Source organism: Gopherus flavomarginatus, chromosome 2, assembly GCF_025201925.1.
Source record: "Gopherus flavomarginatus isolate rGopFla2 chromosome 2, rGopFla2.mat.asm, whole genome shotgun sequence".
In the NCBI taxonomy this organism is placed as follows: Eukaryota; Metazoa; Chordata; order Testudines; family Testudinidae; genus Gopherus; species Gopherus flavomarginatus.
Genome location: NC_066618.1, coordinates 79,735,242 through 79,760,313, shown reverse-complemented (window position 1 = coordinate 79,760,313; position 25,072 = coordinate 79,735,242). Strand labels below are relative to the sequence as shown.

General features: G+C 45.2%; 1 protein-coding gene across 6 annotated transcripts in view; it reads right to left on the bottom strand.

The window, feature by feature from the left end:
• POMGNT2 (protein O-linked mannose N-acetylglucosaminyltransferase 2 (beta 1,4-)) overlaps window positions 1-25,072 on the bottom strand; it is a 271,191-nt gene that overhangs the window by 181,505 nt on the left and 64,614 nt on the right. For 5 of the 6 annotated variants that reach the window (XR_007772387.1, XR_007772385.1, XR_007772388.1 and 2 more), the window contains one exon: window positions 24,512-24,648. The gene's annotated coding sequence lies outside the window, so the exon portion shown is untranslated. Of the gene's footprint in view, window positions 1-7,315; window positions 7,446-24,511; window positions 24,649-25,072 lie in introns of those variants that run through there. The other variant, XR_007772389.1, reaches the window with a different exon arrangement.

Sequence of the window (25,072 nt, the reverse complement as noted above, 5' to 3'; positions counted from 1 at the left end):
TGCAGTAATATTTGTAGCTGGGCCAGACTTTAATTAACTAGACGGGGTAGAGGGCACAAAGAGAATATGGTTTGTAACAGAACTTATTTAATAGAGAATCGCTTTTTTTAAAAGTTTCCCTCCTCCTAAGACTCCTTTCTAAAATATACACCAGTGGAAGTCATGGAAGAGTTCCTCAGAATACATTTGTGGTGAGATCCCTGTCCAAGTTTGAAGACAGCCTGAAGACTGATACAAGATGGGTGATGTGGAGCTTTTGAGCAGAAGTGTATCAAAACGGTGTATTCAAAAATCATGTGTTAACAAAGAAGTATATGCTATACAGCCAACAGGGGGAGCACAATATATTGCTTTTTCATGGGACCCACAAACTGCATGGTTTTAATTAATTCAAGCTCTCTGAGATGCTGTGGCAAATTTAAAACTAACAATTAGATAACTGAAAATAAAGATTTTTCTGCCTACCCCATCAGAATGTGGCAAATTATTGCCCCCAATATCCTTGACAGTCCATCTTATCAGTAGACATGCATATTTAAAATTAAAACCTTAACGTACCTTAAAGTTTTTTTTTAATCTGTGAAAGAACATAGTGACCATGAAACTGATGTATGCAAAAAAAAAATTGGACATTTTACAGTTATAATTGTCAGCAACTATTAACATTAACTCATGGTGAATTGGTACGGAGTTCACTCTAAAAACGGTGAATGCCAATTAGAGTCACCAGCTGCATGAGAAGTGTGGGTGAAAAGTAAAAGAGTTACCTTTTCCATAACTGATGTTCTTCGAGATGTTTTGCTCATGTTCATTCCATATTAGGTGCAGGGCTGCCCAGAGGGGGGTGGCAAGTGAGGCAATTTGCCCCAGGCCCCGTAGGGGCCCCGCAAGCCCTGGCCCGGTGGCAGACCAGGTCTTCGGCAGCATTTCAGTGGCAGGGAGCTCTTCAGTGCTGCCGAAGACATGGAGCGACTGAAGGGTCCCCTGCTGCCAAAATGCCACCAAAGACCCGGACTGCCGCCGGGTGAGTACAAGCGCCGCAGCTCCCCTGCTTTGCCCCAGGCCCCCTGAATCCTCTGGGAAGCCTTGATTAGGTGTGTGCTCTCACCACATGCACCAGTAGCTTTTCCCTCAGAAGTATCTGTAGGGGACCGGCTCTGGTGCCCTCTGGAGTGGCACTCGCATGGTGCCGTATAACGGGCGCCGCTGGCTCTCCCATCCTCAGTTCCTTCTTGCCTAAAACTCTGACAGCAGGAAAGGAGGGCGGGTTGTGGAACGGACACGAGTAACATCTCGAAGAACACCAGTTACAGAAAAAGTAACTGTCTTTTCTTCTTCGAGTGCTTGCTCATGTCCATTCCATATTAGGTGACTCCAAAGCAGTACCCCTGGAGGTGAGTAGGAGTTCATGGACGTGTAGATTGCAACACAGCTCTGCCGAACCCAGTGTTGTCTCTGGCCTGCTGAGCGATGGTGTAATGAGCTGTGGATGTGTGAACAGATGACCACATTGCAGCTCTACAGATGTCCTGGATAGTGATGTGCAACAGGAAGGCCGCTGAAGACACCTGCGCTCTCGTCAGGTGGGCTCTGACAATCGGTGGCGGCAGAACCCTTGCCAGGTCGTAACAGGTCCTTATGCATGAGGTGATCCAATTGGAAATCCTCTGTGAGGACACCGGATGACCCTTCATCCTATTTGCTGTAGCGATGAAGAGTTGAGTCAATTTTCGGAAAGGCTTGGTACATTCGAAGTAAAAAGCCAAGACCCTCCAGACGGTCAGGGCATGAAGACGCCTCTCTTCACTGGTTTTGTGTGGTTTGGGAGAAAACTATGTGAGGAAGATGTCCTAGTTCGTATGGAAGGTGGAGACCACCTTTGGCAGGAAGACTGGGTGGGGCTGCAACTGAACCTTATCTTTGTAGGAGACTGTGTACAGAGGTTCTGAGGTCAAGGCTTTAATTTCAGAGACTCATCTCGCCAACGTCACTGCCACCAGGAATGGCAGGTGGGAAAGGGAGCAGGAACCCAGCAGCTCAAGGGGAGGGCCGGTGAACCTAAAGAAGACCAAGTTAAGATCACACTGTGGGACAGGAGCCTGTACCTGCTGGAAGAGTCTCTCGAGACCTCTCAAGAATCTGACCATCATGTCATGAGAAAACACAGTCTGTTCTTGGATTGGTGGGTGAAAAGCAGAGGTGGCCGCTAGATGCGTTCCAATAGAAGAATGTGCCAAGCCCTGGTTTCTTAAATGGAGCAGGTAGTCCAGTACAGCCTGTATGGAAGAACGCGAGGTAGAGATGCCATGCTTAGACGCCCAGCGGGAAAATCTCATCCACTTGGCCAAGTAAATCAGTCTGGTTGAGGGCTTCCTACTCCCCAGGAGGACCTATTGGACTCCTTCAGAACAGGCACACTCTTCTGGGTTCAGCCATGCAGCATCCATGCTGAGCGGTGGAGGAACTCGAGATTGGGGTGTAGGAGCCAACCGTGGTCCTGAGACAGCAGGTCTGGTCGGTTGGGCAGGGACCAGAGAGGGGCCACTGACAAGTTCATGAGCGTGCAGGGGCCACACTGGGGCGATCATAACAACCTGCATTTTCTCTCTCGATCATTGCCAGAACTCTGCCAATGAGTGGAATCGGAGGGAACGTATACATCAGGCTCCCTGACCATGGCAGGAGGATGGCATCAGAGAGGGAGCCCTTGCTCAGGCCTTGCCAAGAGTAAAACCGTGGTATTTCCTGTTCTGTCTGGTAGCAAACAGGTCCACTTGGGGAGTTCGCCACCTTTGGAAGATTATGCAGGTTACCTTTGGATGGAGCGACCACTCATGGTGAGAGGAGAAGTCCCTGCTGAGCTGGTCTGCCAGCGTATTCTTGACACCAGGAAGGTGACAAGCATCCAGGTGGATTTTGTAGCTGATGCAGAAGTCCCATAAAAGGAGAGCCTCTTGACAGAGGGCCGATGAGTGTGCTCCCCCTTGCTGTTGATGTAGAACATCGAGGCTGTGTTGTCCATCAGGACTTGTTCTACCTTGCGACAGGTTGGGCAGGAAGACTCCACACGCCAGTCAGACTGCTTGGAGCTCTTTGATGTTTATGTGCAACTTCGCCTCCTCCAGGGACCACATCCCCTGTGTCTGGAGGTCGCTGAGATGCGCATCCCAGCCAAGGTCTGAGGTGTCCAACAGCAACTCGATGGAGTGAGGGGGGTTGTCGAATTGAACCCTCTCCAGGGCTGTCCTGCAGTCAGCCAACCATTGCAGCGAAGTAAGTATTGCCTGGGGAATGGTAACAATATTTTCCAGGGGTTCTCTGGACTTGGAAAAGACTATCCCCAGCTATTGCTGCTGGGGCCGCATTTGGAGCCTGCCATGGCAGACAATGTAAGTCAGATACCAGTAACCCATGCCTCACACTACTTGACCAGAACTGGGACATCAAACAGGACTAGGAGCTACTATGAACCAGTTGCTGGGAGCATTGTTCTGAGTAGGGCGACCTTCCTTTTGGAGATGGGCTGTGGACGGGCAAACACTGGTGGGACTGTTATACCAATTATATTAGACCAGTAAAAACCAGCAGGATCTTATTAAAGGGGACAAGACAAAGATGCCACATTTATTATGATAACAATTTATGACTAATAACTAATATCTTAATTCTTATACACACACATTATACCTAATACCTATATACACACACACACACACACACATTCACACACACACATTCATCAGGTGTTCTGCAGCTGCTGCATAGTTACCAGTACTAATAACTAATATCTTAATTCTTATACACACACATTATACCTATTACCTATACACACACACACACACACACACACACTCACATTATACCTAATACCTATACACACACACATACACACATTCACACATTCATCAGGTGTTCTGCAGCTGCTGCATAGTTACCAGTCCTGAAGATAGCTTAAGTTCATGGCTTGATTTTGCAGCTTGGGTTCGTAGCTTGTGGCAGCTAACTGGCCAGGAAAGCTGGGCACAAGGCTGAGCTGGATCTCTGTTGGGCAGGCACCGATGTTCTTCCATGTTGGCAGCAGAATGTTACCCAGAGTTTCTCATCTCACCCTTCTTTTTTATAGGCTTTTAGTTTGGATTCAAAGTCTATAGGTCTTGCTGTGTCACGCTGCCTCTGGGTTTAGATTGATCACTCATCAATTGCAGGCGTGACTTTCAGCCTTGGACCTGGCTTTGATCTTCCTTCTGTTGTTCTGTTGTCCTTTTCTTTTTAGGGTGGATGCTTCTTACTTTGTTTAGGGCTGTTGTCTAGGTCTTCAGCCGTTGGTATTTGAACTTTATCTCATCAGGACAGGCTGGGGCTGGAGGTTGATCCCATCATTCATACATACCTCATTCACACATCTGAGGGCTTGTCTACATCAGAAAGTTGCAGCGCTGGTGAGGGAGTTACAGCGCTGCAACTTAGGAGGTGTACACATCTGCAGGGCACCACCAGCGCTGCAACTCCCTGTTTGCAGCGCTGGCCGTACTCCCGTTTTGTCTCGGGTGTAGAGGATCCAGCGCTGGTGATCCAGCGCTGGTAATCAAGTATAGACACTTACCAGCGCTTTTCTTGACCTCCGTGGAATAAGCAGGTATCCCAGCATACCTGAGGAAGCCTCTGGTAATCAAGCTGGTCTCCTTCCCCGGCTTGCTCTCGCGTTCCCCGAACCCCGAGCAAGCAGGTCTCCTTCCCTGCGGTTTGCTGGGTGGTTCCGGGAACGCGAGAGCAAACCGCGGCGAAGCTGGTCTCCTTTCCCGGTTTGCTCTCTCGTTCCCCGAAACCCCGAACAAGCAGGTCTCCTTCCCTGCGGTTTGCAGGGTGGTTCGGGGAACGCGAGAGCAAACTGCGGCGAAGCTGGTCTCCTTTCCCGGTTTGCTCTCTCGTTCCCCGAACCCCCGAACAAGCAGGTCTCCTTCCCTGCGGTTTGCAGGGTGGTTCGGGGAACGCGAGAGCAAACCACGGCGAAGCTGGTCTCCTTTCCCGGTTTGCTCTCTCGTTCCCCGAACAAGCAGGTCTCCTTCCCTGCGGTTTGCAGGGTGGTTCGGGGAATGCGAGAGCAAACCGGGAAAGGAGACCAGCTTCGCCGCGGTTTGCTCTCGCGTTCCCCGAACAAGCAGGTCTTCTTCCCTGCGGTTTGCAGGGTGGTTCGGGGAACGCGAGAGCAAACCGCGGCGAAGCTGGTCTCCTTTCCCGGTTTGCTCTCGCGTTCCCCGAACCCCCCTTGAAGCCGCCCAACAGCGCTGCAGTGTGGCCACATCTAACACCACTTGCAGCGCTGGTTGCTGTAAGTGTGGCCACTCTGCAGCGCTGGCCCTATACAGCTGTACTAATACAGCTGTAACAACCAGCGCTGCAAAATTTTAGATGTAGACATGGCCTGAACTAAACTAATAAGATTACAGCATGGTTTGCAAAAATGAAGGTTGGAGGAAGCTTTTACAAAATGGAGTGAGTGTTTTAAAATGGGGTTTGAATTACAATATGGAACAGAAGTTACAGTATAGGCAAATGTAGTGAATGGTGAACAGAAGTTACATTAATAAAGTGAACAATTGAAAACAATTTCATTTATCAGTTCTGCAGGACATCCCTCTCAACGGGGAACGGTACCGCTGAGGTGGGGACACATGCATAGGTCCCAGCGCAGATTTTCCCTGAGACTGGGGTACCGTTGGAGCCAATGTGGGCGGCACCGGGAATGTCAGGATCTCCTGAGCTGCTTGAAGGGCTTTGGGCGTTGACGGCACCTGAAGCTGGCCAGGGCCTGCACTGCTATCCGGAGTCGCAGGCAAGGCATGGGATGGGCTGCACTGCTTAAATTGAGCTGGGGCCCGACTTCCTGAAAGGGGACGTTGAGCTGCCTGACACAAGGTATTACTGACCTTGGCACAAAGAGCGGGAATGTGCTAATAAAGTTCGCGGATGACACGAAGCTGGGGGGTATTGCTAACACGGAGAAGGACAGGGATACTATTCAAGAAGATCTGAACCACCTTGTAAACTGGAGTAATAGAAATAGGATGAAATACAATAGTGAAAAGTGCAAGGTCATGCATTTAGGAATTAATAATAAGAATTTTGGATATACGTTGGGGGCGCATCAGTTGGAAGCGACGGAGGAAGAGAAGGACCTTGGGGTACTGGTTGATAGCAGGATGACTATGAGTCGCCAATGTGATACGGCTGTTAAAAAAGCAAATGCGATTTTGGGATGCATCAGGCGGGGTATTTCCTGCAAGGATAAGGAGGTGTTAGTACCGTTGTATACGGCGTTGGTGAGACCCCATCTGGAATACTGTGTGCAGTTCTGGTGTCCCATGTTCAAGAAGGATGAATTCAAACTGGAACAGGTTCAGAGACGGGCTACGAGGATGATCCGAGGAATGGAAAAACTGCCTTATGAAAGGAGACTCAAAGAGCTTGGCTTGTTTAGCCTGGCCAAAAGAAGGCTGAGGGGGGATATGCTCGCCCTATATAAATATATCAAGGGGGTTAACGTTAGGGAGGGAGAGGAATTATTTAAGTTTAGTACTAATGTAGCCACGAGGACGAATGGGTATAAACTGGATATTAGGAAGTTTAGACTTGAAATTAGACGAAGGTTTCTGACCATTAGGGGAGTGAAGTTCTGGAATAGCCTTCCGAGGGAAGTAGTAGGGGCAAAAGACTTTCCTGGCTTTAAGACAAAGCTTGATAAGTATATGGAGGGGATGTTATGATAGGATCGTCAATTTGGGCAATTGATCTTGAATTACCACCAGACAGGTCTGCTCAATGGTCTGCGGGGAGATGTTGCATGCGATGGGTACTGAGTTGCTGCGGAGAACTCCTTCTTGGGTGCTGGCTGGTGACTCTTGCCCACATGCTCAGGGTTTAGCTGATCGCCATATTTGGGGTCGGGAAGGAATTTTCCTCCAGGGCGGATTGGCAGGTGCCTTGGAGGTTTTTCGCCTTCCCCTGCAGCGTGGGGCACGGGTCGCTTGCTGGTGGTGTCTCTGCAGCTTGAGGTCTTCAAACCATTTTTGAGGATTTCAATAACTCGGTCCTGGGATAGGGGTTGTATAAAATTGGATGGGTGGGGTTCTGTGGCCTGCCTTGTGCAGGAGGTCAGACTAGATGATCAGATTGGTCCCTTCTGACCTATGAGTCTATGAGTCTATGAGTGCCCTTCCCTCTCCTTTCCCTTGCGGGAGGTAGGAGATCTTCTCCTCGCACTCTTTTTCGACTTCTTGACTGGAACCGTGGAGGGAGACCGGTGCTGGCTCGTGGACAGCGACAGGGGAGCACTGTACACGGAGGCCACGGGGCGCAGTGCAGAGTAGGACACCTGCTCCAGTGCCGGAGTGAGAACAGACTCCATTAGGAGCACTTTCAGACAGATATTGCACTTCTCCTTCATCCTAGGTTTAAAGGACTTGCAGATACAGACTTGTCACTTATGTGCCCCTTGCCTAAGCACCTTAGGCAGCTTGTATGTGGATCGCTGATGGGCATAGGCCATTTGCAGCGATTGCAGGGCTTAAAGCCTGGGGACCAGGGCATGCCCCGACCCCCGGCTGGGTTCCATTTGGGACTAATGAAGAGTTTGAGACTACTACTAGGGTAACTAAGAAAACTACTAACTATGTATAACTATTTTACAGGTTTTCAAAGTTTGCAGGAACAGAAGAGGTATCAACGCTAACTGAAGCAGCAGACGTTCCAGCACTGTCACTGCCAGCAAGAAGAAACTGAGGGTGAGGGGGGCTGGCGGCACCCCTTATACACCATTCCAGAGAGCACCATAGCTGGTCCCCTACAGATACTGCTGATGAAAAACTTCCGGCATCAGTGCATGCGGCGAGCACACACACCTAATATGGAATGGACATGAGCAAGCACTCAAAGAACTACAAATTCAGGGTGTCCACAGACTACTCATGGACCCCATTTACATAACCATCACCCTGCTGCAACATGGTTACAACCGGTTTGTCCAGTCTTCTAACTTAGTTACAAGCACACAGTGAAGGTTCCTGGCTAAGAAACGGCTGGTAACTGTGTTTCAACTGGCTCCCCAACTTGATTCTAGTTGAAGCATAGACATAGACTTTAGACAGCAAAAGATACAAAAGTTTGCTCCCAGATGCGGAGATCAGAGATGGCCACGGTCTACACTTACAATTGATATAGTTATGTTGGTCGAAGGTGTGAAAAATCAACATTGCTGACTGATGTAGCTAGGCCAACCTAACCTCCAATGTAGACACAACTAGGTCAATGGAAGAATGCTTCCGCTGGCCTATCTACCAATGTTCAGGGAGGTGGTTTTCTTACACCGAGGGAAAACCCCTTTCCATCAGCTTAGATTGTGTCTATTCTATGGGGTTCTACTGGTACAATCCCCCTAGTGTAGATATAACTTTAGATAATTGAGGAATTACTGAATATATGACTAAACATACTGATTTGATTCTAATACAGTTGACAACTCTCTAGGCACATCAATGCAATAATAATCCCAGAAATGTCACAGAAAACAGTGACAATTAACCTCATTATCATAAAATCACCCCATAAAACAGCAACCTCCTTTCTACTCAACTCAGGCTCTCCAAAAAGGCCTAGCAAGTGAGCCTTGTCCCTTACTCTCAAAGTCAGAGAACTTGGACTTCCCTAGTGTCTGGTCGAGCCCAATAACCACATCATCCAGATTTAGTCACATGGAACAACAGAGCAAGAGTTATTAACATACTGGTGGCATTACAGCCCAAACCAACTCACTTGTATCTCCTGGCAGATATGTAGATTTGTTGAATGAGAGGTATGTGTGCGTGATAGAAGAGATACTTGTGGTATCCCACACAGGCAATCCTTGAGGCAGATGGACAATCACCTAGTACTGCCCACTAAAACAAAGCACAACACCAGCTAGCCCTGCCAGGGACTACACACCAACGTTAGTCAATGAATCAAAGGCTGCTGACATATGTAATAGCACAGTCATAGGACTCCTAGCCTTTGTCCATTGCCAAAGGAACATTTACTAAAGAGATCAATGCAGGCTATATCCATTCCCAGACCAAAAGCAGACTGAAAAGAATCAGGGAAATGAGAGGATTCCAGACCAACTTTGTGACAATCTCCTCAATAGATTTCCCTAATGAAATGGAAAGATTTTATCAGCCAGGATGGATAAAGGTCCAATTCACCAATCACCACCCACAGTTCCCTTAAACACACCTGGCACTTCAATGAGCAATGCTCGCCAAAACACATGCAGAACAGACTGCACATTTATATACCTCAGACACTGATCTGCTTCTACAGAAAAAGTCAACCCAGGCCAAGTCAGATTGCTCTTTCCCACAAGGTAGCTGAAAAATTCACAATGTGTGTCTGGGGGTTATTGTGTGTGCTAATTGTGTGGGTAGTTTTGAAGAACTATGGCAGTTAGATGATCCACCAACTGTGCATCTTCCTCATACAAACAATGAAATTGTTGCATGCAAATTAGCTGTAGAGTAAGGTTGGTGATTGGATGAGTTACATCTGATATTACAGTGGCAGAGATACATGCCTTACTGTGGCTATAAACCATATAGGTGTAATTCATAAAATCAAAATGGCTGAGAACTTAAAAATTGAATGGTAACAGACTCTGAATCCCAATGATGGTGACATTCTGAACAAAGAGAGCCATCGACCATGCCTGTAGCTATTTCCATCACTTCACGCTGACTCTGCAGACATTCTAGGTTTCAGAGTGGCCCACAGACTGCCAATTCTGGAATTTTATTATATACAATCAGACAGATCCATTACTGTGATGGGAACAAAGCATGCCCTGCTCTGAAACTGCAAGAGATAGTGGTCAGGTCATGACCTCTCAATCTCCACTCCACTCCACAAGATCAGAGTGTGCGCCGTGCATTGAACTCGTGTGACTGGAACTAGAGATCACCTGGAATCACTTCATGACTATGAAACTGATCCTGTGGCCACCAGAGTCTAATAATAACCAGTGCAAGGCTAGCTGAAGTACTGGTATGCTTTGTGCCAACAAACAGAGACAAGATGGGTGAGGTAATATCTTTTATTGGCCCAACTTCTGTTGGTGAGAGAGAAGCTTTCGAGCTCAAAGGCTTGTCTCTCTCACCAACAGAAGTTGGGCCAATAAAAGACATTACATAATCTACCTTGTCTCCTAATATACTGGGAACGACACGGCTACAACTACACTGCCAATAAACTTGTCATTTAAGGTTGGAGAGGGCACAAGTATCAATTTGCCCACTACAGGGCTTCCACTTCTTGGTTAAAGTTATAAGATGACAAATTGTTTTTGAGGGGAGCCAGGGGTCAAAAAAGTTAGCTCTCACTTTAAAAATTATGAGGACTCTCCTCCTTGAACTAGCTGGATTCACTAAAACAGAATTGGAGAGAGATTATGCATTACAGCTATAATCCCAGTTTTTCTTTAAAAACACACATTGATTCTAGGAGAGACAAGCATGGGCCAAATTCATCCCAGCTGTAACTTCAGTCAAGCCAACAGAGTTACACCAGGGATGAATTTGTTCGGCAGTATTTTAAAAAAAAGCATTTAAGTTTTATATGTCTGTTTTTCCCTTCATTCTCCAGCTACAAAGAATGAGAATTTAATAATTAAATATAGCTGACAAATAAAAATCATAGATCCCCGGAGACACAAATTACATCTACTACCTGATGTGAGAAGTGCAGAAACAACACTTCTACACATGAAGAGGGAGGTTTGACAGGTAGGAAAATATATTTCTGGGCTGCACATTCTGCCTCTAGTTGGGATTAATTGCCTGGCTGTGGATCTGTGTAGAAAATGTTTTTTCCCTTATATCAAATAAAATTTAAAACAATCAACCAGAGAGAAAAATGTAGGTTTTTAAAGAAATCCCTACCGGGTCTTTTTTTAGTTCTTAATTCTTTGCATCTCTGGAACCTCTCTCCTTTAAAACAGCTCTAACGTCCACTCTCTTTTTGGTCTCTCTAGATATGAATATATTATGTATTTACACAGTGGATACAATTTACACACTGCTTTCAGCAGACACTTGTACTAACAAGAGCAGGGTGAACTATTTCCAGAAAACAACTTATTTCTATCTGTGAATTAACCATGCAAAGATCTTGATTTTTTACTAATTTGGTTATTCAAAATTATTGGACAAATTTATGTGAATGTATTTCAGCCTGTGAAGTATTCATATGGATGATGAAGGTGGCCATGCAAGCACTTCTGGTATTTATACACAATTGCACAAGTATCTGAAACACCTTCTAGGGACATTCTTATATACAAGATTTTTGCTACCTGAATTTAGGTTTTTTGTCTGAATTTAACATTGGCAAACGTTTTTGCAGTATTCAACTCTAGTGATAACCCTTAGCTTGTGATTAAACCTTCACTGTAATCTCATATTGGGAAGTGATAACGAACACAGTGCTGATACATCTTGTATTTTACTGAGAACAGTCAGTGTTTTTCAAAGGTTTTCAAAGGTAATAGTGCAGCTAATAAAATACTCACATACATGCCTCACCACCACAAAAACTTGCAATACAGTCTCAAAGGATAATTTAAATTCACACACTGAACCTTATTTTTAAATGTGAGCATCTTAAGACTACATCCATTTTGATGCTCAAATTGGCAATTAAGTATGCAAATAGCCAATATTTTGTGGCAGATGTTGGATTTGCATATCCCGCTAAAGAGCCTAGAGTTGAAAATTGGGCCTATTATCAATAGTAGTAAAGTAAAACAGTTTTTAAGTCCAGCTGTTGCTCATGTCTGGAAAAGCTCCCTCTACATCAAGGATCGGCAACCTTTAGCCACGTGGCCCGGCAGGGAAATCCGCTGGCGGGCCGGGCCAGTTTGTTTACCTGCAGCATCTGCAGTTTCGGCCGATCACAGCTCCCACTGGGAAGAGGCATGGGCCGAGGGATGTGCTGGCCGCGGCTTCCCGCCGCCTCCATTGGCCTGGAACAGCGAACCGTGGCCAGTGGGAGCTGCAATCAGCCAAACCTGCGGGCGCTGCAGGTAAACAAACCGTCCCGGCTTGCCAGCGGATTTCCCTAATGGGCCGCGTGGCCAAAGGTTGCCAATCCTTGCTCTACATGCTAGACGTGGATTTGTATTCCATAGTCATTTATACATTGCATATAAACAAAATGTGCACACATCGTAGCCCTTTGGCAGATATCCTTTGCTACTTATTGTAGAACCTTTTCAGACTAGCAGATGGAAGAAGTTTCCAAGTGTTTCTTCTTTGAATACATTTACATGGTGTCAAACAGATAAGAAAAGTTAATAGCACAGAAGTACTTTATATCTCTTTGACTGTAAAGAGTTAACAAGTTCAGTAAGCCTGGCTGTCACCTGACCAGAGGACCAATCAGAGGACAGGATACTTTCAAATCTTGAGGGAGGGAAGTTTTTGTGCTGTGCTGTTAGTTTTGGTTGTTGTTCACTCTGGGGGCTCAGAGGGATGAGATGTGCAACCAGGTCTCTCTCCAATCTCTCCAACACAGGCTCTTATAAGTTCAGACTAGTGAGTACTAGATAGATAAAGCGAGTTAGGCTTATGTTTGTTTTCTTTATTTGCAAATGTGTATTTGGTTGGAAGGAGTTCAAAGGTGCATTTGGCTGGAAGGAGTTCAAATTGGCATTTTGCTGAAAAGATTTTAATTTGTACTTGTATACTTAGACTGGGAGGGTATTCCCAGTGTCTATAGCTGAAAGACCCTGTACCTATTCCATTTTAAATTTACAAAGATAATTTTTACTGTTTTCTCTTTCTTTAATTAAAAGCTTTTCTTGTTTAAGAACCTAATTGTTTTTTTATTCTGGTGAGACCCCAGGGGACTGGGTCTGGATTCACCAGGGAATTGGTGGGGAGAAAGGAGGGAAGGGGGAGAGAGAGGCTAATTTCTCTCTGTGTTAGGATTACTTTCTCTCTCAGGAAGAGTCTGGGAGGGGGAGAGAGAAGGAGGGGGGAAGGTGAATTTTCTTGTCTGTTTCAAGATTCAAGGAGTTTTGAATCACAGTAATCTTCCAGGGTAACCCAGGGAGGGGAAGCCTGGGAGAGGCAACAGTGAGGGAAAGGGTTTACTTTCCTTGTGTTAAGATCCAGAGGGTCTGGGTTTTGGGGGTCCCCGGGCAAGGTTTTGTGGTGACCAGAGTGTACCAGGCACTGGAATTCCTGGTTGGTGGCAGCACTACGGGTTCTAGGCTGGTAACTGAGCTTAGAGGAATTCATGCTGGTACCCCTTTTGGACGCTAAGGTTCAGAGTGGGGAATTGTACCATGACATGGTGTGCAGCATGTGGGATAGACAGATAGATAAGATAGAACCCAAAAGCCAGTGAGGTTTTTATTTCTCTCCCTGCTAGCTATCTGCAGGCAGACTGAGAGGTTTGGGTTTAGAAGCAAAAGCCAGTAGGATTTTTTCTCTCTCTTTTCTCTCTGCTAGCTGTTTGTAAGCAGGAGAGAGGGTTTTTAAAAATAAACAAACAGCTAGAAAATTTTTTCCTTTTCTCCTTTCTGGTTGTGCAGAGAGACTGCCTGAAGGCAGAGACATTAGAGTTTAACAAGGATCTTTGTTAAACAAAGGGACTCCAGTTGTGAGTCCCCATACACCAGCAAAACACATTTGCAAATGAAAGGTTTCCTTTTGTTCTAGTTTTATTCGGAAAGCTTGTTAGAAAGACTCCGTTGCTTAGCAACAGAGCAGGTAGCAGAGGAACAGTAATTCAGACAGTAAACCAGCAGAGGGCACCCCAACACAAGAAAACAGGAACCATGACTTCCAAGGCAAAACTGGATACAGAAGAACAGATCAAACAGGTAGCCCACCAATGAGAAACGGAAAAAAAAATACAAGAACTAGAAATAAAACAAAAAGAGATGGACCTAAGAGAAAGAGAAAAGGAGGTTGCCCACAGGAGAGAGTTGGAATTCCTGAGGGAAACCCACCGGCAGGCCCTGGAATTAGAAAAGGCTAAGCAACAGAACCCAGCCAATCCTAACAACCCTTCGCCAATAATTGTTCCGCAGCATAAGAAATTTCCCACCTACAAGGCAGGTGATGACACTGAGGCCTTCTTAGAAAATTTTGAAAGAGCCTGCCTTGGGTACAGCATCTCTGAAGACCAGTACATAGTAGAATTGAGGCCACTGCTCAGTGGACCCTTAGCAGAGGTGGCGGCTGAAATGCCTGTTAGGCCTGAATAAAGATATAGCAGACAAAACCAGGTATGCCAACCTGACCAAAGTCAGGCTAACAGAGGTTTGTGGGTAATCCCTGAGTGGAAAACACTGAGAAGCAGCAGCATGTCTCACAAGCGCTGGGAAAAAGTAAGATAAGAGAGAAGCTGCATTCTTGGCATAGTACCAGATGTGCTGTGTTCGGGCAGCTCTTTCGAAGAACTGATAAGAGCCCTAGTTTCCCAGCCTCCTTGTTTTCACTCCCTGGTTTTGTTCTTTGTTTGTTTTTAACTCCCCTACATTTCTAACTTTAGGCATGCATGTATACTAAAGGTGTCTAGTTTCCAGTTGTTAGAAGAAGGGGGTGGGTTGCTCCAGTGAATAATTTATGATGCAACAGAACTGTCTATATAGGCTTATACTAAGATGTAAAGAGCAGGCTGGTTCTCTCGGGAGACGAGCTGCTCTCTATTGATGCGTGCACTTGTCAATAAAGAGCTTTTGATCGGACCTTGCTGGTGTTGCCTGTCTCTCTCGCGGTCAGACAACGAACTTTGCCGTTGGGGTTAGAGTCCCTGACATGCCTAAGGAGAAAATGAACGATTATAAACTTTTTCAAACCAAGGCCAGATACAGAATGGGGATAACACCTGAACATGCCCATCGGCGGTTCAGAGCCCTAAAATGGAAACCAGATGTGTCACTCCCCCGACATGCCTACCACATTGCAAAAATTATGAAGCCTGGATATCAGGAACAAAGTTTAACAATCTGGACAAGCTGCACCTCCTGATACAAATGGAGCAGTTCTTGGATGGTGTTCCTGAAGAAATAGAAAGGTACATCCTAGATGGGAAGCCCAAAACGGTAACTGAGGTGGGGGAGATTGGAGCCAAATGGATGGAAGTGGCAGAAAAGAAAAAAGCTACTGTCAAGGGGAGCGACTACCCCAGGGTGCACACCGACAATAAACCCTATCACCGAGGGCAACCCAGGACCCCACCTACAACCCAAGGAAAGCCGCCGACGCCCTATTCTCTCACCTCACCAATCTCCAGTAACCCACCTCGGCCCAGTGACCAGTCAGCTGGGCGATGCTTCAAGTGTAATGAACTGGGACATATAAAGGCCAACTGCCCCAAGAACCCCAACCGAGTGCAGTTCATTATATCTCCATCACTCCAAAGATCCCCAGGCCCAGATGCCTCTGAAATACCCTTGGAGCGAAGGGAAATTTTGAGAGTGGGCGGAAAGAAGGTTATCGCGTGGAGAGACACGGGGGCACAAGTGTCAGCTATCCACCAATCCTTGGTGGACCCCAAATTCATCAACCCAAAGGCTCAAGTGACAATTTTCCCCTTCATGTCCCAAGCGGTAAACTTGCCTACAGCTAAACTGCCTGTCCAGTACAAAGGCTGGTCATGAAAGTGGACATTTGCAGTCTATGACAATTATCACATCCCCATGCTACTAGGGGAAGACTAGGCCAACCAGGTAAAGTGGGCCAAGAGGGTGGGAATGGTTACATGCAGCCAAGCCAGGCAAGCTTCCAGACCCATCCCTGTTCCTGAGCCATCCACAGGGGCCCCGTCTGTGTTAGCAGAGACTCAGACAGAGGTAGTGGACCCGGATCCCCTGCCAATGACTGCAACAGCCACAGTACTTCCAGTCCCAGACCTGGACCTGGAAACGCAACCAGCACCAGAACCATTGCCAGCACTGATGCCAGCGCTTGCAAATGCATCTTCAACCCCAACGCCAGAGAGAGCCAGTGAGTCTGAACTGGCAGAAACAGGAGACAACCATACCCAAGAGGCTCAGCCAGAGTCTGAAATACCACCTGGTGCACCAGCGGAGAGCGGTTCACCAGCCACGAAAACAACCTCATCACCTACATCGCTTCCCGAAGGACCAAGCCCAAGTCCACAGTCTAAGGAAGAACTGGTGTCTACAGCCTCCAGGAAACAGTTCCAGACTGAGCAGGAAGCAGATGACAGCCTTCAGAAAGCTTGGGCGGCGGCACGGAGCACCCCACCGCCTCTCCGCTCTTCTAACCGATCCTGGTTTGTTATAGAACAAGGGCTTTTATATAAGGAGACTCTTTCTAGTGGACACCGGGAAGACTGGCATCCACAAAAACAGTTGGTGGTTCCAACTAAGTACCGGAGGAAGCTCGTAAGCTTGGCCCATGATCATCCCAGTGGCCATGCTGGGGTGAACAGAACCAAAGACAGGTTGGGGAAGTCCTTCCACCGGGAGGGGATGGGCAAGGATGTTGCCAAGTATGTCCGGTCTTGTGAGGTGTGCCAAAAAGTGGGAAAGCCCCAAGACCAGGCCAAGGCCCCTCTCCAGCCATTCCCCATAATAGAGGTCCCATTTCAGCAAGTAGCTGTGGATATTCTGGGTCCTTTCTCAAAAAAGACACCCAGAGGAAAGCAGTACATATTGACTTTCGTAGACTTTGCTACCCAATGGCCAGAAGCAGTAGCTCTAGGCAACACTAGGGCTAAAACTGTGTGCCGGGCCCTAACTGACATTTTTGCCAGGGTAGGTTGGCCCTCCGATATCCTTACGGATTCAGAAACTAATTTCCTGGCAGGGACCATGAAAGAACTGTGGGAAACTTATGGGATGAATCACTTAGTTGCCACCTCGTACCACCATCAAAGCAATGGCCTGGTGGAAAGGTTTAATGGAACTTTGGGGGCCGTGATATGTAAATTTGTGAATGAACATTCCAATGACTGGGATCTAGTGTTGCAGTAGTTGCTCTTTGCTTACAGGACTGTACCACATCCCAGTGTAGGGTTCTCACCGTTTGAGCTTGTGTATGGCCACGAGGTTAAGGGGCCATTACAGTTGGTGAAGCAGCAATGGGAGGGGTTTACGCCTTCTCCAGGGACTAATATTCTGGACTTTGTAAGCAACCTACAAAGCACCCTCCGACACTCTTTAGCCCTTGCTAAAGAGAACCTAAAGGATGCTCAGGAAGAGCAAAAGGCCTGGTATGATAGACATACCAGAGAGCGTTCCTTCAAGGTAGGAGACCAGATTATGGTCTTAAAGGCGCAACAGGCCCATAAAATGGAAGCATCATGGGAAGGGCCATTCACGGTCCAAGAGCGCCTAGGAGCTGTTAACTACCTCATAGCATTTCCCAATTCCTCCCTAAAGGCCCGAGTGTACCACATTAATTCTCTCAAGCCCTTTTATTCCAGAGACTTCCAGGTTTGTCAGTTTACAGCCCAGGGAGGAGATGATGCTGAGTGGCCAGACGGTGTCTACGATAAAGGGAAAAGTAACGGTGGCATGGGAGAAGTGACCCTCTCCACAACCGGGAAAGGTCTGCAGTAGCAACAGATCAAGAAGTTGATGCACTCTCCTGTGAAAGTTCCCTAAAATCAACTGGTTAAAAATTGTCCTTACAATGTGAAAAATCTTGTAGTTTTACTTAATTAGTGGCATATGTAAGGATGCATGTGTTTATTGATCTGTTTATTTTAAAGTTCTAGGGAGAAATCACTGCCAGTGTACTTCCACACTGTCAGCGATTTGGGGGGCGTGTCATAAACAGATAAGAAAAGTTAATAGCACAGAAGTACTTTATATCTCTTTGACTGTAAAGGGTTAACAAGTTCAGTAAGCCTGGCTGTCACCTGACCAGAGGACCAATCAGAGGACAGGATACTTTCAAATCTTGAGGAAGGGAAGTTTTTGTGCTGTACTGTTAGTTTTGGTTGTTGTTCACTCTGGGGGCTCAGAGGGATGAGATGTGCAACCAGGTTTCTCTCCAATCTCTCCAACACAGGCTCTTATAAGTTCAGACTAGTGAGTACTAGGTAGATAAAGCGAGTTAGGCTTATGTTTGTTTTCTTTATTTGCAAATGTGTATTTGGTTGGAAGGAGTTCAAAGGTGCATTTGGCTGGAAGGAGTTCAAATTGGCATTTTGCTGAAAAGATTCTAATTTGTACTTGTATATTTAGACTGGGAGGGTATTCCCAGTGTCTGTAGCTGAAAGACCCTGTACCTATTCCATTTTAAATTTACAAAGATAATTTTTACTGTTTTTTCTTTCTTTAATTAAAAGCTTTTCTTGTTTAAGAACCTAATTGTTTTTTTTATTCTGGTGAGACCCCAGGGGACTGGGTCTGGATTCACCAGGGAATTGGTGGGGAGAAAGGAGGGAAGGGGGAGAGAGAGGCTAATTTCTCTCTGTGTCAGGATTACTTTCTCTCTCAGGAAGAGTCTGGGAGGGGGAAAGAGAAGGAGGGAGGAAGGTGAATTGTCCTCTCTGTTTAAAGATTCAAGGAGTTTTGAATCACAGTGATCTTCCAGGGGAAGCCTGGGAGAGGCAACGGTAGGGGAAAGGGTTTACTTTCCTTGTGTTAAGATCCAGAGGGTCTGGGTTTTGGGGGTCCCCGGGCAAGGTTTTGTGGACCAGAGTGTACCAGGCACTGGAATTCCTGGTTAGTGGCAGCGCTACAGGTTCTAAGCTGGTAATTGAACTTAGAGGAATTCATGCTGGTACCCCATCTTTTGGACGCTAAGGTTCAGAGTGGGGAATTGTACCATGACACATGGTATATAAAAACAGAACATTTCTCAAGAGTCAGGAGAATTACTCTATCATGGCTCTTGTAGCAGATGGCTACTTGCACTCAAAATTTTGACAGTGCATTTCCAAAATAGTAAGCAGAAGCTGCAAAATCCCACATCTGACTTTAGCTGAGATGTGGTGTAACGTGTTCCTGCCTTTATAAATCAGTTGGCAGAAGAAAAGATGTTTGAATTTTTCAGCTACAATAAAAATGTCCCCTCCAAGCGGCAAAAAGGGGTGGGGTGTGGGTAGCTTCCTAGACTCTTGCGCTAGGTGTCTCTCTTTCCCAAATTGGAATTAATGACAGGTGCATCAGCTCTACCAGGTACAGTGGGGAGCAGACTAAATGCTATTGTAATTGCGGAAGTAGCAACTTGTCCTATTTCCCCTATGTTTTACATCTGCCAAGCAATGTGGCTTGTAAATTTTGAATGCTGTACACAAGCCACAATATTTTGCCTTCTCTCACCACTCATCTCCCCATTTTGATGTGATGAAAGGTTGAGCTAGAGATTTAATACAACTGCCAGAGAACCTGTTCTCTCAAGTGCAAAGAGAAAGGAACTGTCAAAACACTGGTGGTGGACAAACTATGAAGCATTCTGCCCTCAGGGACATGCACAGTTTCTATGCAATAACATCAGCGGTGGCAGAAGGCTCTGCAGCAGGGGTTCTCAAACTAGGGGTCAGGACCCCTCAGGGGGTCACGAGGTCATTACATGGGGGGTTGCGAGCTGTCAACTTCCACCCCAAACTCTGCTCGCTTCCAGCATTTATAATGGTGTTTAATATATTAAACAGTGTGTTTAATTTATCAGGGGGCTTGAGATGTGAAAGGGGTCGCCAGTAAAAAAGTTTGAGACCTACAGCTCTACAGCTTCTCTTTTTGGGAGGAGGGCACAGTATGAGGTCCTCAAATGCTAGGCTAACCTGATGGGGAGCAAGGGCTAAGAGAAAGAATGAATTACTCTCAACAGACACACTAGTTATTACTTGCAGCTTTCTAAACCTGTTCACTTTCCCAACCAACCATTCAGTGAAGGCTGTAAAGCCACAAATACTTGTATTTGCTGCACCACACTCAGGCTATGTCTACACTACGAGCTAGAGGTGTGATTCCCCTGCTCGTGCATACACACTGGCACTAGCTCTTCTTAGCTGGTGCAAGTATAAATAGCAGTTTAGCGGTGTAGCACGGGGTAGTGGCAGAGGATGCCTGGCTTAGCTGTGTGGAGTGCAAACCTGCCTGAAACAGGTGGGTTTATACAGCTTAGCTGCTATTGTGGCTACACTGCTGTTTGTACTCACTCTAGCGTGATGAGAGGCAGTGTGACTAAATGTATGTGAGCAGGGGAATCACACCCCTAGCTTATAGTTTAGGCATAGCCTAAGATTCTTAAATTCATATCTACTACTGTCTTTGCAGTAAATTTTGCACACTAGGTAAGCTATATTCCTTGCAGCACATGTCACCATATCCAAATCTTGTCTCAGTCATTCTAGTCAAGCTTTGGTCTTGTATCAAATAGGGTTCATAATGTACAGTGCTTTTAACCACTGTTAAACAACTTGGAACCAAAATACAGTTCGAAGAAGGCTGTGCACTTTGTTCAGTAAGGATAATTTGTGTCATTTTGCCCTGCAGTAGGGATGCTGTACATGTCATTAGGCATGCATGATGAATCTGATTTTCCTTTGGCCCAGTTTATCATATATTTGGAATTAAATCAACTCCATCCTTGAACTATTCAGATAGAACGTTTTGTGCTCTGATGTGTCTTTGGTTCATTACACAACCAAAACATGAAGAAACCACATGGACACTGCTGGGCCCAAAATGACCATGTTTACTAATTATGCATTAACATGCAAGGCCTACTTACAAACATACTGCTGCTCTCGCTGGTTTCTGATGGCTTCTAAAGCAGAACTTAGTGAGTGCCACTAGAGGACTCACAATATTTTAAAGGGATGCTACTTTGTACCTGCACTCTCCAAAATCCCTTTCCCTATCTAGCCTGCCAAAGACAACTAGCCTTTATTCCTCCATTAACTCAGCCTTCCCTCAATCCCTCCAATTTAGAAGGTAAGACTACTTGCTAGTTGGTACTGCTCCCATAGCCTGACAGTTCCAGTGAGCAAGACGATTAATGCTGGCAAAAGCCTACACATGAGTCTGAAACCTAGACAGAAATGGGAAGACTTGGCATTAATTACTATGGCTTGGGACCAGCTAGAGCTGTCACATGGCTCTTATCTGCAGAGTTAACCATGTAGAAAATAGCTTATGCTTCAGGGATTAGAGAGCCTAGGGACTTGAACAGACAATGGAAAACATCCCACATAAGGAATACCTGATAAAAAAAAATAACCAGACTCTAAACCATGCCTCATCTGCTCCCTTCCCAGCTCCAGCCTTCCAAATGACTTCAAGCTCTGCCCAGACTGCATCTGGAACAATGGCATAGATAGAATGGATGCACCAAAGCCACTTTTGTCCTTCTGAGTCCCAGCATCATACAGGGCAGCACAAACTAGCAAAGTTCAAACTGCCCTGTAAAGCAGAATTTGAAGATTAATGATCCCAAATCACTCCTCCAAGTAACTACCATCTGCTCGTCTCCTAGCTTTGACTGACTACAGTAAGATTAGCTCATTTAAGCAGACCAGAGTTAGTACTGTCTCTTGATAATCCTTGAGAATATATTAAGTATCACCCCTCTTATTTTGTTATTCAAGGTGAATACATGAAGAAGACTGGAAAAAATTATTTTATATGGAAACCTAGGTTTCAGATTTGATAGTAGTGCTCATATATCTTTGAATAATAAAAAGTCACTAGGCAATCTACAACGAACTAGAATTTTAATAATTGAGAAGAAGCTTCAAATTAAAGTTAATCAAGACCCCTTCCAGAGTTCACCAGTAAGATACAATAAGTCGGAATATGCCAGGTCTGAACACCCTCGGTTGACAGATACAGGCTTATCAGGTAGTCTTAATGATTCTGGGTTAAGCTGCAAGATCTTATCTTGGCTCCCTCAAGATAAACCGGTGCACAACATAACCCACGTTATTCTAATTCCTTTCTTTATCAATATAGCTTTTTCTGTTCCTTTTACAATCTCAGGGCAAAATCCTGGCTCCACTAAAGTCAATGGTAAAACTGCCATCAAGTCCATTGGAGCCAGGATTTTGCCCTCAGTCCGTATTTAGAATGTTACAGTTAAGAACATAAGAACGGCCCTACTGGGTCAGACCACAGGTTCATCTAACCCAGTATCCTGTCTTCCAACAGTGGCCAGTGCCAGGTGCCCCAGAGGGAATGAACAGAACAGGTAATCACCAAGTGGTCCTTCCCCTGTTGCTCATTCCCAGCTTCTGTCAAACAGGCTAGCGACACCATTCCTGTTCATCCTGGCTAATAGCCATTGTTTAGCAGGCTTCCTGCTTCTGATGTACTTAAAAAAATTGCTATTACTTTTTGAGTTTTTGGCTAACTGTTCCTCAAATTCTTTTTAGCCTTTTTTGAACTCTGTTATGGTCTTGGCCTTCACAACATCCTCTGGCAAGAAGTTCCACAGGTTGACTGTGTGTTGTGTGAAGAAATGCTTCCTTTTATTTGTTTTAAATCTGCTGCCTATTAATTTCATTTGTGTGTTAGTTCTTGTATTATGAGAAGTAGTAAACAACACTTCCTTATTTACTTTCTCTATACCAGTCATGATTTTATAGACCTCAATCATTTTCCCTTACTCGTCTCTTTTCCAAGATGAAAAGTCCCAGTCTTATTAATCTCTCCTCATATGGAAGCTGTTCCATACCCCTAATCATTTTTGTTGCCCTTTTCTGAACCTTTTCCAATTCCAATATATCTTTTTTGAGATGGGGCGACCACAGGATTCAAGATGTGGGCATACCATGGATTTATATAGTTGCAACTTGATATTTTCTGTCCTATTATCTATCCCTTTCTTAATTATTCCCAGCATTCTGTTCATTTTTTTGACTGCCGCTGCACATTGAGTGGATGTTTTCAGAGAACTATCCACAGTGACTCCAAGATCTCTTTCTTGAGTGGTAACAGCTAATTTATCATTTTATATGTATAGTTGGGATTATGTTTTCCAATGTGCATTACTTTGCATTTATCAACATGAAATTTCATCTGCCATTTTGTTACCCACTCACCCAGTTTTGAGAGATCCTTTTGTAACTCTTCACAGTCTGCCTGGGTCTTAACTCAGTAATTTTGTATCACCTGCAAATTTTGCCACCTCACTCTTTACCCCTTTTTCCAGATCATTTATGAATATATTGAATAGGACTCGTCCAAGAACTGACCCCTGGGGGACACCACTGTTTACCTCTCTCCATTCTGAAAACTGACCCTTTGTTTCCTATCTTTTAACCAGTTACCAATCCATGAGAACACTTTCCCTCTTATCCCATGGCAGCTTAATTTGCTTAAGAGCCTTTAGTGAGGGACCTTGTCAAAGGCTTTCTGAAAATCTAAGTACACTCTATCCACTGGATCCCCATGGTCCACATGCTTGTTGATCCCCTCAAAGAATTCTAGTAGATTGATGAGGCATGATTTCCCTTTACTAAAACCATGTTGACTCTTCCTCAATAAATTATGTTCATCTATATGTCTGGCAATGCTGTTCTTTATTATAGTTTTAACCAGTTTGCCCAGTACTGAAGTCAGGCTTACAGGCCTGTAATTGTCGGGAATCACCTCTGGATCCCTTTTTAAAAATTGGCATCACATTAGCTATCCTCCAGTCATCTGGTACAGAAGCGGATTTAAATGATAGGTTACAGACTACAGTTAGTAGTTCTGCAATTTCACATTTGAGTTCCTTCAGAACTCTTGGGTGAATACCATCTGGTCCTGGTGACTTATTGCTGTTTATCCATTTGTTCCAAAATCTCCTCTGATGATACCTCAATCTGGGACAGTTCCTCAGATCTGCCACCTAAAAAGAATGGCTCAGGTTTGGGAATCTCCCTCACATCCTCAGCCGTGAAGACTGATGCAAATAATTCATTTAGTTCCTCAGCAATGGTCTTATCGTCTTTGAGTGCTTCTTTAGCACCTCAATCCAGTGGCCCTACTGGTTGTTTAGCAGGCTTCCTGCTTCTGATGTACTTAAAAAAAAATTGCTATTACTTTTTGAGTCTTTGGCTAACTGTTCCTTAAATTCTTTTTTGCCTTCCTAATTATATTTTTACACTTCATTTGCCAGAGTTTATGCTCCTTTCTATTTTCCTCACTAGGATTTAACTTCCACTTTTTAAAGGATGCCTTTTTGCGTCTCACTGCTTCTTTTACTTTGTTGTTTAGCCATGGTGGCTCTTTTTTGGTTCTCTTATTATGCTTTTAAATTTGGGGGATACATTTAAGTTGAGCCTCTGTTATGGTGTCTTTAAAAAGTTTTCATGCAGCTTGCAGAGATTTCACATTTAGCACTGTACCCTTTAATTTCTGTTTAACTAACCTTCACGTTTTTGTGTAGTTCCTCTTTCTGAAATTAAGTCCTACAGTGTTGGGCCACTGTGGTGGTTTTCCTCTCACAGGGATATTAAGTTTAATTATATTATGGTCACTATTACCAAGCAGTCCAGCTATATTCACCTCTTGAACCAGATCCTGTTTTCCAATGCGATGCCTTTTTGAATCCTGTAGGTGTGAAGTCTGCCAGATCCCACTTGCTGCTATTCTTCTCAGCGCCACATTCCAATACTGCCAACCCCACCCATCAGGTGTCAGGCCTGAAAAAAAAAAGTCATGTGTTGTTTTGGTTTTTTAAAATCTCATGATTTTTAAGCTTCAAAACAAAACCAAACCAATAAATTTTAGAACCTTTTTCTTTGCCTTCTGGTCTGTGAGCCTTGGGGATATTTTCAAGCTTATCTCTTCTACCCTGAGGACTAGACATTCCCCCAGGTCCCCCATCTCTTTTTTAAAAAAAACTGAATGCTGAGCCCCTCTTGCAATCTCTTGATTCCAACAGCAGGGGCTTTAACCCCCCCCCCCCGCCCACAAAACTCTCAATAAAATCAATAAGAATTGGCAACATGCCACAGGAGACATTTTGAGTTTTTAGTATTTGGGAGCCAGTCTGGAATTGTGGGGGAGGCACAGTAGCTGGATGCTTCTGCTAAAGTGACTAGTAATATAATGGCTGCCATTTAA